This window comes from Poecilia latipinna, unplaced genomic scaffold (genome assembly GCF_001443285.1).
Source record: "Poecilia latipinna isolate Pla-1442-1.1 unplaced genomic scaffold, P_latipinna-1.0 Scaffold702, whole genome shotgun sequence".
NCBI classification, from domain to species: Eukaryota; Metazoa; Chordata; class Actinopteri; order Cyprinodontiformes; family Poeciliidae; genus Poecilia; species Poecilia latipinna.
The window spans coordinates 128,747-142,859 of NW_015113318.1; the positions used below are offsets into that span (position 1 = coordinate 128,747).

The following is a 14,113-nucleotide window of genomic DNA, read 5'->3' on the forward strand; positions in this document are numbered from 1 at the left end:
CCTGTTTAAATAACTACCTAATGCTAATGCGCTGATGGTTGAAAGGTTCATAAAATACCGTCTGCATGGACTTTTTTTTAGATTGGAGTTGTTTTAAGATGATCTGGCTAACACTTTGAACCTCTGGGACCAACTAATCTGGATTTATAGGATAAAAACACCAAGGAGGGATGACCTGGAGGAAAGATGAACTGTAAATAACTTGAAGTACCAACCCTCCCTAACCTGTTGCTACACACTGCCAATCAAAAAGCATCAGCGCTTTTCTCTAGCTAGAGTTGGGCCCAAAACTATTCCTATTGCTGGTAGAGTCTACCAGAAGCTGTGGAGAGAAATTAAGATTCGGGATGCATCGAGGTCCGTAGCCTCTGTAAACGGGGCTTTTTAAAGCTAAATCTGCCACTGAGCTGAACAATCCGAGTCTTCGCTCATCTTTTTACTCACCTTTATGGCTCTACAATGTACTGGTGAACATCGGATCAACAGGTAGCAGACAGAAGCCAAAGACTTTCAGTTTTCTCCCTCAGAGCAGCTCCTGTTGCTCCCCAGCCTGTTTTTAACATCACATCATTTCATCGTTTTGCTCAGATGCATACAAGCGACCCGAAAACAGGACCCCAACAACGCCACGGTATTTCAACCCCACTTTTAAAATAAATGCTGAAACTGTCGGTATTTGCAGAATGCTATTAGCTGCGTAGACAGAAAGAAACATGTGCCAAGTTATTCTTTCTTCCTTTTAATTTCATCATCCTAACTGAGCGATCTTGTCTTGTTAAAATTCACGGCACAGTTTCAGAGCTTTACCAGAAGCCGTAATTATGACTCGCTGCATGGAGCGGGCCGTCCGAAGGCAGAGGTCGCTCTGGGTGAGTTCAACCAAAAACGAATGAATTCAGCAGCCGCAAAAACACGGCTCCACAAACACATGGGCATGCATACAAATGCTTCTCTCACGTTCTTGTTTCAGGACGGGGGTTAAATTTGTTCTTCCATGTGACGAAAAGGTTCAGTACAACCAGCTGACCCTCAGTTTCCCTGGCTACCACCGTTTGCATACCTAACATGGCTCTAGTCATGTAAGCACAATCAGCAGGACCACCGCACTCCACAGGACGAGGTATCCACAGCACTACCAATATGGATGAGTGTGTCTGCTCTTTAAATATGGTTTAGTTGTTTGGCTATGAACCCAAAACCTAGTTTGAGCTCAAGTTTAAGAGTTGTTGGACCAAACTTTTAAAACAAATGAAACCCAAAATCTTAACACATTTGTATTCTGCACTCTTCGAAGACAGGAAACATCAACACATTCCCCCTTCTTTAGTAACAAGTTTCCTGTGAATGTTGCTACATGAATTGACTTTTGAATGTTAAGAGAAGCAGCGTGATATTAATCACTTTCAAACAGCATAAACAAATGCAAGCTGCTAACAGAATGAGACGAGATGCTCTGCACGCTCTTTACCTGATCGCTAACGTTGGTGGTGGCGTATGTAATGCACCAGCTCAATGAAGCTCACCGGATATTGCGTCCGCCTTAACAGACACAATTTTGTTACCCCAAGTCTTCAGGATTGGGGCCACAACATCTTTACCAGCAATAAAATGTCTTAAACATTCCTCCTGCTTCATTCACTTCCTTCGCTGCCATTGCTAAAACTACAGGCAGACTACAATTCTAAAAGCGCAGGACTCACAACTTCTGCTTCCGTTTGTTGATTGACCCGGTTGAAATTCAACCAAAGAAATTGATCTCAATTGTAAGAATCCCAGACAGATCACTGAAGGGAAATGAGAATCAAGTGGAACTGTGTAAATAGGCGCTGGCCATTATCAATCCTGAAAACAAATGTGCTTGTTGACCTTGAACACCTTGAAGAGACCTTGAAGAGAAAGAACTAGATGTGTACGGACACCCCTTTCTCCGACTGGTACAACACCACCGACATCATGTTTGGATTTTACTGGAAGTAAAACATGTTTCTCTGTAAGGAAGACAGAGAATCAGAAAGCAGAGATGTCTGTCTGTGTCTCAGGCATTAGGTGGAGACAGATTGATGTATTGAGAGAGAGGGGGAAGAAAACGATCAGAAGAAGCTGAATGCAGAAGACCAGAGAACATGATCAATAAAAGAAGCAGCTCTGCATTTGATCACAGTCAGTCAAAGTGGACCCAGCAGATAAGAGCTGGAGCAGACATGTCCAACACACCTACACAGTCTTCTCTTTGAAATCTTTATTTCCCAGGGCTCTCCTTCCAAACACGCTCCCAGAAACACGGACTGGGCTGAACTTTCTCCCCCTGGGTCAGGCGGTGAAAGAGGAACAAAGTGGTATCTATGTTCTGCCGTTCGTATTTGTGTTGGAGGCGCCACGCGTCCTGAGCTCCATGTTGGCTCGAGGTAATTACACCAATACACCACCAATATCCCCTCCCATTACTGCTCTCTAATGAGTCTTACTGCTAGTACACACACACACACACACACACACACACACACACACACACACACACACACACACACACACACACACATACACTACTTTGTCGGGGCAGTGGAGCCCAGTGACAACATCGGTTAGCTTCATCCTGTCACGTCAGGCTTGCTTGTGTTATTCTGCAGTCAGGTTCAAATCCCCTCCCCAGGTTTCATCGGCCGAGTGTCACTTGCTGTACGTGTGACAGCTAAACTCTAGTTATGACATTATTCAGAAATTTTATTACAATGTTTGGACATATTTATAAAAAAGAACAAAGCCTGGGAAGTAAGAGAAGTAGAGAGACGAGAAGAGCAGAGAGTTGAGGGCAGCAGTTTGGTTTTTAAAGGAGCAGTGTTGTGTAAAATTGACTTTTTTGTTATAATGTTATTCCGTCATTAAAAGCAAACATACCTGGAGTGTTGTTTAAAGGGTTTGAGAAACCCTTTAATCTCCATGGCAACCCTTCAGCTGTCCAAAACACCTGAGTGGACCTAGTCCTGCCTTTGATGACAAAACTCCTCCTGCAGTTTGTGAGCCTCTGCCTCACAGAGCTCCCCTCCACTGACACCTCCACTCAGCTCCTTAAGACTAGCCAACATCATTTAGCAAACACCTGCTGAGCTCATTATGCGAGCTGTGTCTCAGTGCAGAGCTGGTGAAAATGTTGTTAAGGAGTCAATAGAGAAGATATGTTGTGATGACTACCTGAAGGAGGAGTTTCAGAAAGAACTGGAGTTTCTTAAAGAAAAAAATTACAAAGACAAGGTGAAAAATTACAAAGACATATTTGATATAGATTTTTCTAACTGAAAATAACAGTGACATGATTGTGCTATAAAACGATTCTATCTGGCTGGAGAACACATACTGAGCGTTTAACACTTGATAGTCTGACAGACTTGGTTCTTTTGTGGACCAAAACTGGAACATTTGTTCCATTTCAAGCTGGTGGTTCACATTCACACGGTACTACGTATATCAAACCGATTTTTGAGTGACCTGTTCCCCTCCTAGCCTGTGGTAGCGCTGCACTGAAAGAAACGACATACAAAGCTCTGAAGAAGACAAGGAGCACAACTTCCTTCTTCACAACATGGAAACAAAAATGGAGTAGCGTCATATTTTAGTGGTTGGAGGATTTTTTTGGGCAGGAAACCATGAGCCATTTCTCCAGCTAGCGCTAGACTCATTTGTTTGGTTGAAATTACCCAGAATGCTCTGTGCTATAGTACTTGCATTGGACAATTACCAGTGCACATGATTCTTAAAGTGACAAATGCTATTGCTAGCGTCATGCTAGCATCCTGCTTGGGAATGCTGAATCATTTTGAAGCACTTTTTTTTGTCAGCTTATCAAATGGAATCCTAATAAAACACACCAATGTTTTTTTGTTGTGATAAAAAGTCTAAAAATGTTTAAGAGCTCTGAATTCTTCTGCACAGCACATTCGTGCTCTGGTAAGTCTCAAGACATTCGTAGCTGCATGCGTCTCATTTTTGGATTCCTGCACCAAGCGCGCTCTTTTGATGACTTGATGTACTTTCTGTTCTGTGCTTTATGGCTTGGAAAGGTCCAATAAAGTAATAAATGACTGATGAAATATGCAGTCAGATTCCATCACCGCACTCCCGCGTCTCATCTGCACAGCACGGATCAAAGCCTGGTTAACCGCCCTCGGTTGCTGAACGAGCACAGCCTGTTTGTACCCTTCAGTCCCTGGGATCTGGAGTGATTTGTCCTGTTTAAGCCATAGCAGTAGATCATAACTCCACGATAGTCCCCCTGCGACTTCTGTCTGAGCAACCGAGATTTGAAATTGGGAAATTTCAAAACGCAGGAGAAGCTAATCCTGTAAATCTGAGAAACTGGAAGTTGCTAATCTAACATTCCAAAGAAGTCATTTCAGGTGCCTTCATTTACTTTTCATCAAATCCAGTCCTAAGTCTTGTTTACTTGAGTCTGTGTTACTTGTCTTACACTTCTGAAGATTTTTTTTTTTACCTTTTCTGTTTAATGAGCTCAGGCGCAGAGGAACACATGTGGAAACGCCGCGCCAAAGATGGGAAAACAGTTCTGGAGACAGCGGGGTCAGATTTTACATGCTGTCTAATAGCAAATCCAGCTGACTCAAGCAACTGATCCTCTTCTTTTAAACCACACAACACACACCACACACGCTCATTACCGGGCATGCTGCAGGTTGTTACGTAAATCAGACTGTGTTTAAAACGCGCGTTGAAGCTCTGCAGGGGAAATGTTTAAAGGCCATATTTGCAACTGGCAGTCATGTTGTGGCTCAACACTCACTGAAAGATCTGAGGCATTACATAACTGAGTGAGGGAGCAGGACGGCCGGGGAGCAGAGTTTTGGCTCGAGTCTCATGTGAGTTAGACTCTGATCTCTGGTTGGTGCCGCACATTCAGCTGCAAATTGGAAATATTCTAATAATGTGTGCCAGGAGTTTATTTTGCAGTAACTGGTTTGTCTGGAGCTACTTTCATGCAACTTTAAGATTCATCTCTTCTTCAACCTGAATGGAATCATTGGTTCATTGCAAGAATGGATCAATACAGTAGATCATGAGAATTAGGTTTCCCTGGTGTACATAATATCAACAAGCACTTTTTGATGAGTTTATTTTTGGCTCTAGTGGCTTTTATTCGACAGTAGTTGCATTTCCTTTAATAAATATGCGCAAACCTTTGCCTATATTTTGCTAATGTTTAAAAAAAACACAACTTTGCAATTGCAGTGTTTCCATGAAATACCTGATGAAATTAAAATCACATGTGAATAAGCTTGTTCAAGCAAGAAGTCACTAAAAATCATGGCGGCCATGTTGGAGTCTTATTCAGGTCTTCAAGCGACAAGACCCCCTGTACTCGGGAGCAGCTAAAAAAGTGAGTTTTTCTTAATTTTCAGAATTTCAGTTTGCACAGTTTTATTTACATTAATGGAAACGCAGATGGTGATCTGACAGCCTGTCGTAATAAATCAATTAACTGCATGGTTCTGTCTATAGAAACTTCACTTTCCATTTTAATTATTTTTGTTGTTTTGGTTTTATATTGGACATTTAAAATGTTTTCCAGTTCCAGTGTTGAATGTTAGTTAGAAATTACATTTTTTTTTTTGGGAGGATGTTTTGCATCATCATGTCATTTCCATTATATGAGTTGAAAATGGTCTCAAGACAACAATATTATTGTTTATTGCAATAAGTTCTGGGGCAATTTATCAAAATTTGTTATAGTGACAAGCCTAAGCCATTTTCTCTAAAAAGGTTTTAACATAAGGCATTTCAAAAGTATTTATCACCTTCTCAATAATGAGAGAGAAACTCCTGGTGGAGTAACAGTAACTAAGGCTCTCCTGTTCAGACAGGAGATCTAATCTTTAAAGCTGTTTATCTGTCAGACTCATGTTGGGACGTTAATATCGGTTCCAGGAAAAAAGATTATTTGCAAAACTAAAAGTTCATGTTAACCCTAAATCTACCAGTTGTATGAATAATTTGGCCTTGTGTTCCTTACAGTGCGATCTGTGTTGCATCCCATGGCCAAAGGAGCCAGTTCTCATTATAAGTGCTAACAGTTGAGATGGTTTTTTTTTTTTTTTTTTTTTTTCTTTAGCGAGTTAACTCACCACATGAATAAGCCTGGGTAAGCAGGGGGATAAAGGGCCCATGTGTACTTTACACTAACTATAACTTGCTTCATTAAAGTCCACACGCACATGTGCAACCTAATCTGGCCGGATAATACGGCACATTAAAGAGGATCCAGACAAACGGCCACCCGTTGTGTAACCAGAAACCTGAGCAGATCGTTTAGGGTCTGCTCTGGAATTTCCAACAAGAGCTCTACCTGAAAATACTTCAGGGCTCATACGTCTTATTCACACACACACGCACACACACATGCACACACACACATATACACACTGATTGAACAAAGGTATAAAGTGCAAGTTATCAAAAATGGATTTAATTGCATCTTTTACAGATTTTTATTGGGACTTAAAAAATGTAGGAGGTAGAATATTTTTCCATACGTTTTTACATTTAAGGTCTTCTAAAACATTTTTATTCTTTTTTTAAATTATTGACACATAATGAGGCCTCATTGTGAAACATGTGAGAACAAATTTAAACATTTAAAGGGGCAGAATTATATTGACTTTTACATCATATTATAAAGTTATTCCCTCATCAAAAACATACATGGAATGTTGCCTCAACTCTTTCATGCATGTTTGAGAGATCCTTTAATCAGCTCCTTCAGACTAGCCAGCAGCAATTAGCAAACATGGAGTGAAACTGTATATCATCACAAGCTCCTTCTCAGTGCAGCGCTGGTAAAAACGTTGTTAAAGGGTTAATGTAGGAGCCATGTTGTGATGACTTCCTGGAGGTGGAGTTTCAGAAAGAACAGGAGTTTCTTAAAGAGACAGAGACCGAATTTCAAGCCATTAAACTACAAAGTCATCATTGTAAACCATATATATATATATATATATATATATATATATATATATATATATATATATATATATGTTTTTTCTAACAAAAACTGAAGGTAGCAGTTACTTGATTGTACTATAAAATCCCCCCTTTAAAAAAATCATACATACAGCCTAACAAAACCAGGCAAACCTTCAACCAGTTGAAGGTTTTGTCCGTAACAACACTAGATTAGATTTTGTCAAGTTGCACATTTGGGAACTGGTGAGCATGTTGGAAGATACATGGTCCACTGGTGAAATCTGCTGGTATTTAGGTGCACTTTACTCTCATATTCTGTGTGGTGACCTTTACTCACTGTTCTGACTGACTGAAGGATACTGGACAATCCCTGTTAGATCACTTAGCTCTCTGTCAAGCCCTTCCAGTTCTGGCAAATTCTATCATTTCCCTCCTCATGGCCGGTCGGCATGTGTACCAAATTACACCCAAAGTCCTACTTGATTGCTTAACTTTCTTTGTCAATGAGCGGAAATTCTTTTTGTGACATTATAGGAATCATGTATGGCAAAAGGCTTTGACATTGCCTTCTGACAGTAATGACATGAAGTCTTTAAGACTTGTGGGTAAAAAAATCCACTATATCATGTTCTCTGTAGTCCGTTGTCACTTCGGATTATAGCAGAAAATGCACAGAAGCTCTTAGTGTTGCCTCCAATCCTAACCTTGTTCTACTTAAACTGCCCAAGATTTAACCAACATCAGGTTACGTCTCTGCTTATGCTAATATAAGTGGATGGTCACTTGGGCTTTGACGTTAAAGAAGAACTTATGTTCATCCCAGACATGGGGAAAAAAGAAAAAAGAACCCCGCCAGTGTTGACACGTGGTAAACACCCTGGATGGATGAAACCGGTATGGAATGGAACCGGAGTGTGGGGTAATGATAGATAATCGCTGTGTTAACATGGCGGATTACATGATTCAGCCAGTGGAAGATGGCAACGAAACCCAAAACCAGATGGAGAAGGGAAACACACACAGCAAGTATACCATATATAAACGCGAATGTTCAACCAAGGCTTGTCCACCATAATGAATGGAACAAACACGTTGAATGTGTTTGACCTTCCACCTACCCGCTCATCCACCTCTATGCTTTCAATGAATGGGCTCCTTTTTTTCCAGTAACCTCTTCTCTTTTCCTTCCTGTAAAGGCTACTTTGTGTATACGTAGCCTTTACACCAGAGAAGGACATGTGAGATGGAAACTGACAACGGAAAAAAGGAAGATGGAATGATTAGTCATGTATGAACTGGAACAAAGCATGACACAACGTATTCAGAGCTAGGCCACAATGGTGAACATGCTGAATCCATTATCACCAACCGCAAAAAATCTACGGTTCTTTCCAGCCGCTATTTTGTATTTTATTTATTTATTTAATTTACATCCTAAAACGACCATGTCACACGTCGACCCTAATGAAAGATTTGAATGAAAAGGAATAGTTTGAAGACAAAAAATTCTTATAGACATGTTGCAACGTGACATCACATATGCAAGATCCAGCTAGAGGGCAAAAAGTTGCTCACCAACAATAACTACCACTGGTAGTGGTAGTTACCAGTGGTAACTGGTATCTACCAGTTTTATTTCGATAAATCCTAAATGTTTGATATATAAAAGAAAAGGGGAATCAGTGCTTTTCTAGCAATTGTTAACGCTATGACAACTAGATAAAGTTTTAATTAAGAAAAAATAGTGAGGGAGAGGGAAGTAGGTCAGTTATGCTAGCTTGACTTTGACAACCTTAACTTGTAGATGTGCTGCAGAATTCGGTGTTTTGGTTAACTTATAAAAAGTCAACCCGCACACCAACTCTGGCGTTGTGTGCATGTGTGACATTTCCTGATGTAAACAGCAACATGCAATGTTACTGTTTACCAGCCCTCCAATCATATCATCTTTTTCCAGTCTGCTGCTGTATAAGTTCTTGTGATCAGGCAGCAACGTGACCTCACCAGCTGGGTCGTTAGCAAGCGGCGTGGCCATTGGCTGCTGGTCCCGGCGACGTTAGGGTTATGGCTCCTGCTAAATCTCCAGGGAGGGCTGTAACAGTGCAGAACAACAATAGGGCCGGTGCTGTGTTTAGTCTGTGTCTGTGGGGGCTTACAGCAGATTCCGCGCTTTGAAACAAGACCCCACTTTTCCAGCAGAGACTTTAAGACTCTCTCGCAACTTAGCTTATTACTTCTTGGTTGACTTTTCATCCGTTTTTCCAAGACACGCCAACATTCGCGGTTGCGCCCTGGACTGCAACCAGCTGATATCTGCTGCTTCTCTATCAGTCCGGCCCATCGCCCGCTGAGGCGTCGCACTCGTTTGGGACTGTGCAGGAAAAAAAAGTGAGGGATGAAGAATGAGCTGAACCTCGTAGCTTTAATCTGAAAACAAAGACTCGCCCTAGGATTGTTGATGTTTTCTTTGGATCGTTCCTTTGACTGCAAACAATCCAAACGCCGTATACGAGTCCCATTGGACTCAAGGGTACATTTGCCACTGGAAGTCGTTACCAGATGTCTGCACATGAACTTTCAGAGTGCAGGTGATAGAGGCAGCCTTTAGGGCAATCTTGGCTGGAAGTTGTCTTAGATGACTTTTGCCTTAGAGGTGTTTTGCAGCATAACACTCCCAGTTCTGAAACACAAAATGTCTTCAGTTTATGTCACTTTTGTTACAGCTGCTTCAGCCAAGAAGTTCAGAAAAGAAGGATAAATAAAACCTTAAAAAAAGGTCAAGATTTTGTTTTGTAAGAACACTTCTTATTCGTGTGACCCTACAGATCTTTGGGTTAAGATTCTGGCAATGTATTCTCACACTTAATGGGATGCCAATGATGTAATGAAATAGTTGGAAATGTGAATAATTTCACGAATGCTGACAAACATCCCGCTCTCATCTGAAGAAAAATAACTCAAGACCATGATGGCCATGTTTCAGAGACTGCATGCTGTTCACTTGGTAACTTTTTGGTTTTATTTACTTGTACAACTTAAATGTTTTGGGGATAACTAAATGATGCATATGGTTAAAATGCTGAAAGGACGACTGAACTTTATTTCAGGTTTATCAGATTCACTACGTTTGATGTCGGCTCAATAAGACTGAATATTTAGGTGTGATCAAAATTATGCTTTAAATAATTTTAGTTGGATGAAACCAGCTTAATGAATACATAATAATATTAATAATGATAACATAATACTTAATACATTTCTGTCCCAGACACACTGGTTAGTTTTTCAGTTTGTACAGGCTGTATGTCACATTAAAGGGGATTTTCAAGTGATTTCTCATTCGTTTCACGCCACAAACACCAGACTAGGATTTGTCCACGTTGATTTTTATTGTATATTCCCAACCTGACTCAATGATAGGGTTCGTGTTCTTTCTGAGTAGTTAAAAAACCTCCGCTGTCTGTCAACCAAACACACACACTGAACATGTAATTCTTGTCACTGACAGATATTTTCTGGTTTCCGTGGCTTCTCGACAGCCCTCTGCGCCGTGCCTAAATAAACGTGGAGCTGGGTTTTTGGAAACTTCACAGCAATTTACAGAGGGAGAGTCATTCTTGTCAATCACCTCATGCATCTGCATACCCTGGAGCTACGGCAGCGACTCTGGTGGGCTGCTCCGCCGTCTGCTCTGTCCTGTTACGCAACAGTCGGACAGACAACGACCAGGAGCCAAACATCTACAGCAGCTGTCTGCTGCAGGGCGCCGGTTGTAAAGTTACACTGTAAAAAATTAACACCTACAACTGGGATTATTACTTGGGTTAGATCGTCATAAGAGAAAAAAATGGGGATTCACTTTTCAGTCATATTTGCATGATATTATTCATTCACTTAGAAATGTAACAGTTTCAAACTAAATATTTAGTTTGGATCTTAATAGTTTTGCTCTGAACTGAATCATTTGTACACTGAATATTTAGCTTGCTAAATTTTTAGTTAGCTAACTAAACTATTTAGCTTGCTAACTAAATCTTTAGTTTTATCTAAATATTTAGTTAGCAAGCTAAATATTCAGTTTACAAAGGAAATATTTAACTAAGAGCTAAACTTGAAGCTAAACATTTAGCTCTGATGAAGTATTTAGTCAGCAAGCTAAGTATTAAGTTTGAGCTAAATATTTTGTTTGTAACTACATATTTAGATTGAGCTAAATAGCTTGCTGAGCATTCACCAAGGGAAAGACGTTTTAAGCTTTTAATGAGTAACAACCCAATCACACTGAGCTAAAACGTCAAATCTGAGCAGCTACAAGTTGGTCTGAGTCTGATTACCAGCGTCACTCTAAGTCTCAGGGCTGATTTGAAACACAAAACCAGACTTGAGGTTTGATCGAGAAGGAATAAAGAAACGGGGTAAAAGGAAGGAGGGGGATCAGGGAAGAGCGGGAGCAACGTGGGAAGAACTCAGCCTGAATGATAAAGGGAAAAAACTGACAAAGCAAATGATGAAAAATGTTATAGTTTTAAATATATTGGGGCAATAAAGCCACCCCACTTAGACATAATGGAAACAAGAAGACATTTCTGAAAAATAAACTACTTTGAATCTTTTTTTTTTTTTTGTACATCAATGGAATCTGAAATTATGAATTAAATTACACTGGGTGGCTTTGAAACAACAGCAGTGGGGAGCAGGGGAAGTATTTGTACACATGTTCCTACTTTACAGTGAACTCTGCTGACGGCGCAGCGGTCCGTCCAAAACCGGGGACAAAGCTAAACTTAATCTACGAGGAGAAGAGGAGAGAATAACAGAACATGTGGCTCTGACAGAAAATCAGCAGGTAGTTCATGAAAAGTGTTCTCACTGTTCGCTGGGACGGCGTCCGCGTCCGGCATGCTTCGCTTTATTAAAAGATCAGTGCTTTCATCTGTGCTCTTCTGTTTCCCAACAGTCACCTGTTAGCACCGTTCACAGTAGCATCGGAGTTTCATTTCTAAGAATCCGTGTCTGCGGATCGCTTTGTCTTCATCACCGCTCTATCCAAGAACAACATTCTCTTTTCTTTCATTAAAAAGGAAAGCTTTGGTGAGCAAAGTGGGATGTTATCTCTGTATGTTGGGTTTCTTTCAAAAGAAGTGGCCTGGTTTCATAAAATAACCAGCAACTGGGATTTATCCATAATCATAATTCTTTTCTGTTTCTCATACTGATCTGTCTCACATTTAAGAACAGGCATCTGCTGGGACAGATTAGAGTTTTCATTTCAAACTTGATACAGACACCAAGAAAAATGTAAAACCTAATACAATTTTCAGAAGCAAAGGAACTTTTTTTTTATTTTTAGAGTTTTTCTAATAAAGAGCAAAAAAATCAAAGATCAACTAGAATGGGGCAATATTTTCATTGCCATAATTGGAGCAATGACAACAATTTCTGAAGTAGCTATGAGTTTTTATATATTACTGCCCACTTTTAGATTAATAGGAAAATTAGAATAAATTTAGACCGACATGTTCAACAAGTCAAGAACAACTTAAAGTGTCACTAGTCCCCAAATCCACATTTTATTTGCTGATATATTGTCTGAATATGTGATGTATTTATGTTTCTGTGCAAACTTTGTTTAATTCTGCAATATTTAGCCTAAAACCATCTCAGTGCTGCCCTCTTTTGGCTGAATGGTGGCTACTGCAGTTGAATTTTCCTATTGGTTACAATGGTACCGTTTGGTTGACGTCCACGTTGCAGCCCCAGGTCACGTTTAAAATCTCACTCAGTTTTTGGGAGATAAAGTTACAGAAAGAATTGTTCTGCTGCTTTATGAACGGCGATTTGCATTGGATGATGTTAAATTTAAAATATTGCTTTATCTGCACTCTAAGCAGCTATTGTTTAAAGCAGTGGTCCTCAAAATGGGTCCTCGAGGGCCGGCATCCTGCATGTTTTAGTTCACAGACTTTAAGAGAAGGTCGGAGAGAGAGAGAGAGAGAGAGAGAGAGAGAGAGAGAGCAAAGGGGAAGACCGTTAACCAGAAGAAAACCTCCTGCAAATGCTGTGATGTCATTCTCTAAGGTAACACCTCTGGACCTGTTAAAGTTTCCACCCCACACACACACACACATGAATGTTTGCTGAGCAGGTTCAGAGGTACGTGTTGTGAAGGAGGAGGCCCAGACATCCAGAGAGACTGTTTGTGGAACTGGGTGGGTCCATGGGTGTGTGTGGGTGTGTGTCCTGCAGGCGCTGTGCAGCAGCCGTCCGTGGATGAAAACAGAAGCTTGTCACCGGTAGTCAAGAATGATGGTGAAGTCATGGGTGTTTTTCCAGAAAGTCCTGCGTTTGCGTGGACGTGTATTTTTGGGCCGTATGAATCAGCTGTGTGTCGCTCCTGTTTTCTCATTTGTCTGTAAAACCTGCGGCCAACTTTTTTTTTTTCTCTTACATTGTAAAGAGTTGACGGGTACCAGTCGTAAGGATCGCCTTTTTTCCTTCACCTGGACCACCCCAGTGGTTTCAGGTAACAGTGAGACCAGCTGTGTTTCCACTACAAATGTGCACTAAATTATATCGATATTCTGCGAATGTAAAAAAAACCCCACAAATTTGCAATTACAGTGTTTCCATTAAGTAAGAAACACAATTAAAATCACGTCATTAATTTGTTCACACAATAAGACATTAAAAACCTCCTGTAAATGCCATACTTCCTGTCGTCGTCTTCTTTGTGGTTTGTGCCAGTGGTAACTTTCAGTTGTTGATCATGTGACTCATTTGATGCAAAAAAAAAAGGGTTTCCATAGAAATTTTGCTCAATAAACTACCGTATTTCTCGGACTGTGAGCTGCTACTTTTTCCCCACACTTTGAACCAGGCGGTTTACAGCCCCGTGTGGCTTTTTTTTGTATGTTTATAGTTTTTTTTTTTTTTTTTTTTTAACTTTGTGGGTGCAGCTTATAGTGAGGAGCACTCTATAGTCTGGAAAATACGATAATTTCAATATGGCCAAAAAAAATCTCCTCCTGGTACCATTCTTTTTAAAATGGAAATACAAGTTTTTGAAAAACTGCTGTGTTTCCATTAAATGAATTTATTTTCTAAATGTCAAATTGTGGATTTATATGGTCAATGGTGAAACTAT

The 14,113-nt window shown here is 40.4% G+C and overlaps 1 long non-coding RNA gene across 1 annotated transcript; it reads left to right on the forward strand.

The window, feature by feature from the left end:
• Nucleotides 1-343: 343 nt before the first annotated feature.
• LOC106955076 (uncharacterized) lies at nt 344-1,251 on the forward strand. Its single transcript, XR_001426499.1, has 3 exons — nt 344-631; nt 794-869; nt 971-1,251. It is a non-coding gene; the product is annotated as an uncharacterized LOC106955076 (long non-coding RNA).
• Nucleotides 1,252-14,113: the final 12,862 nt, after the last annotated feature.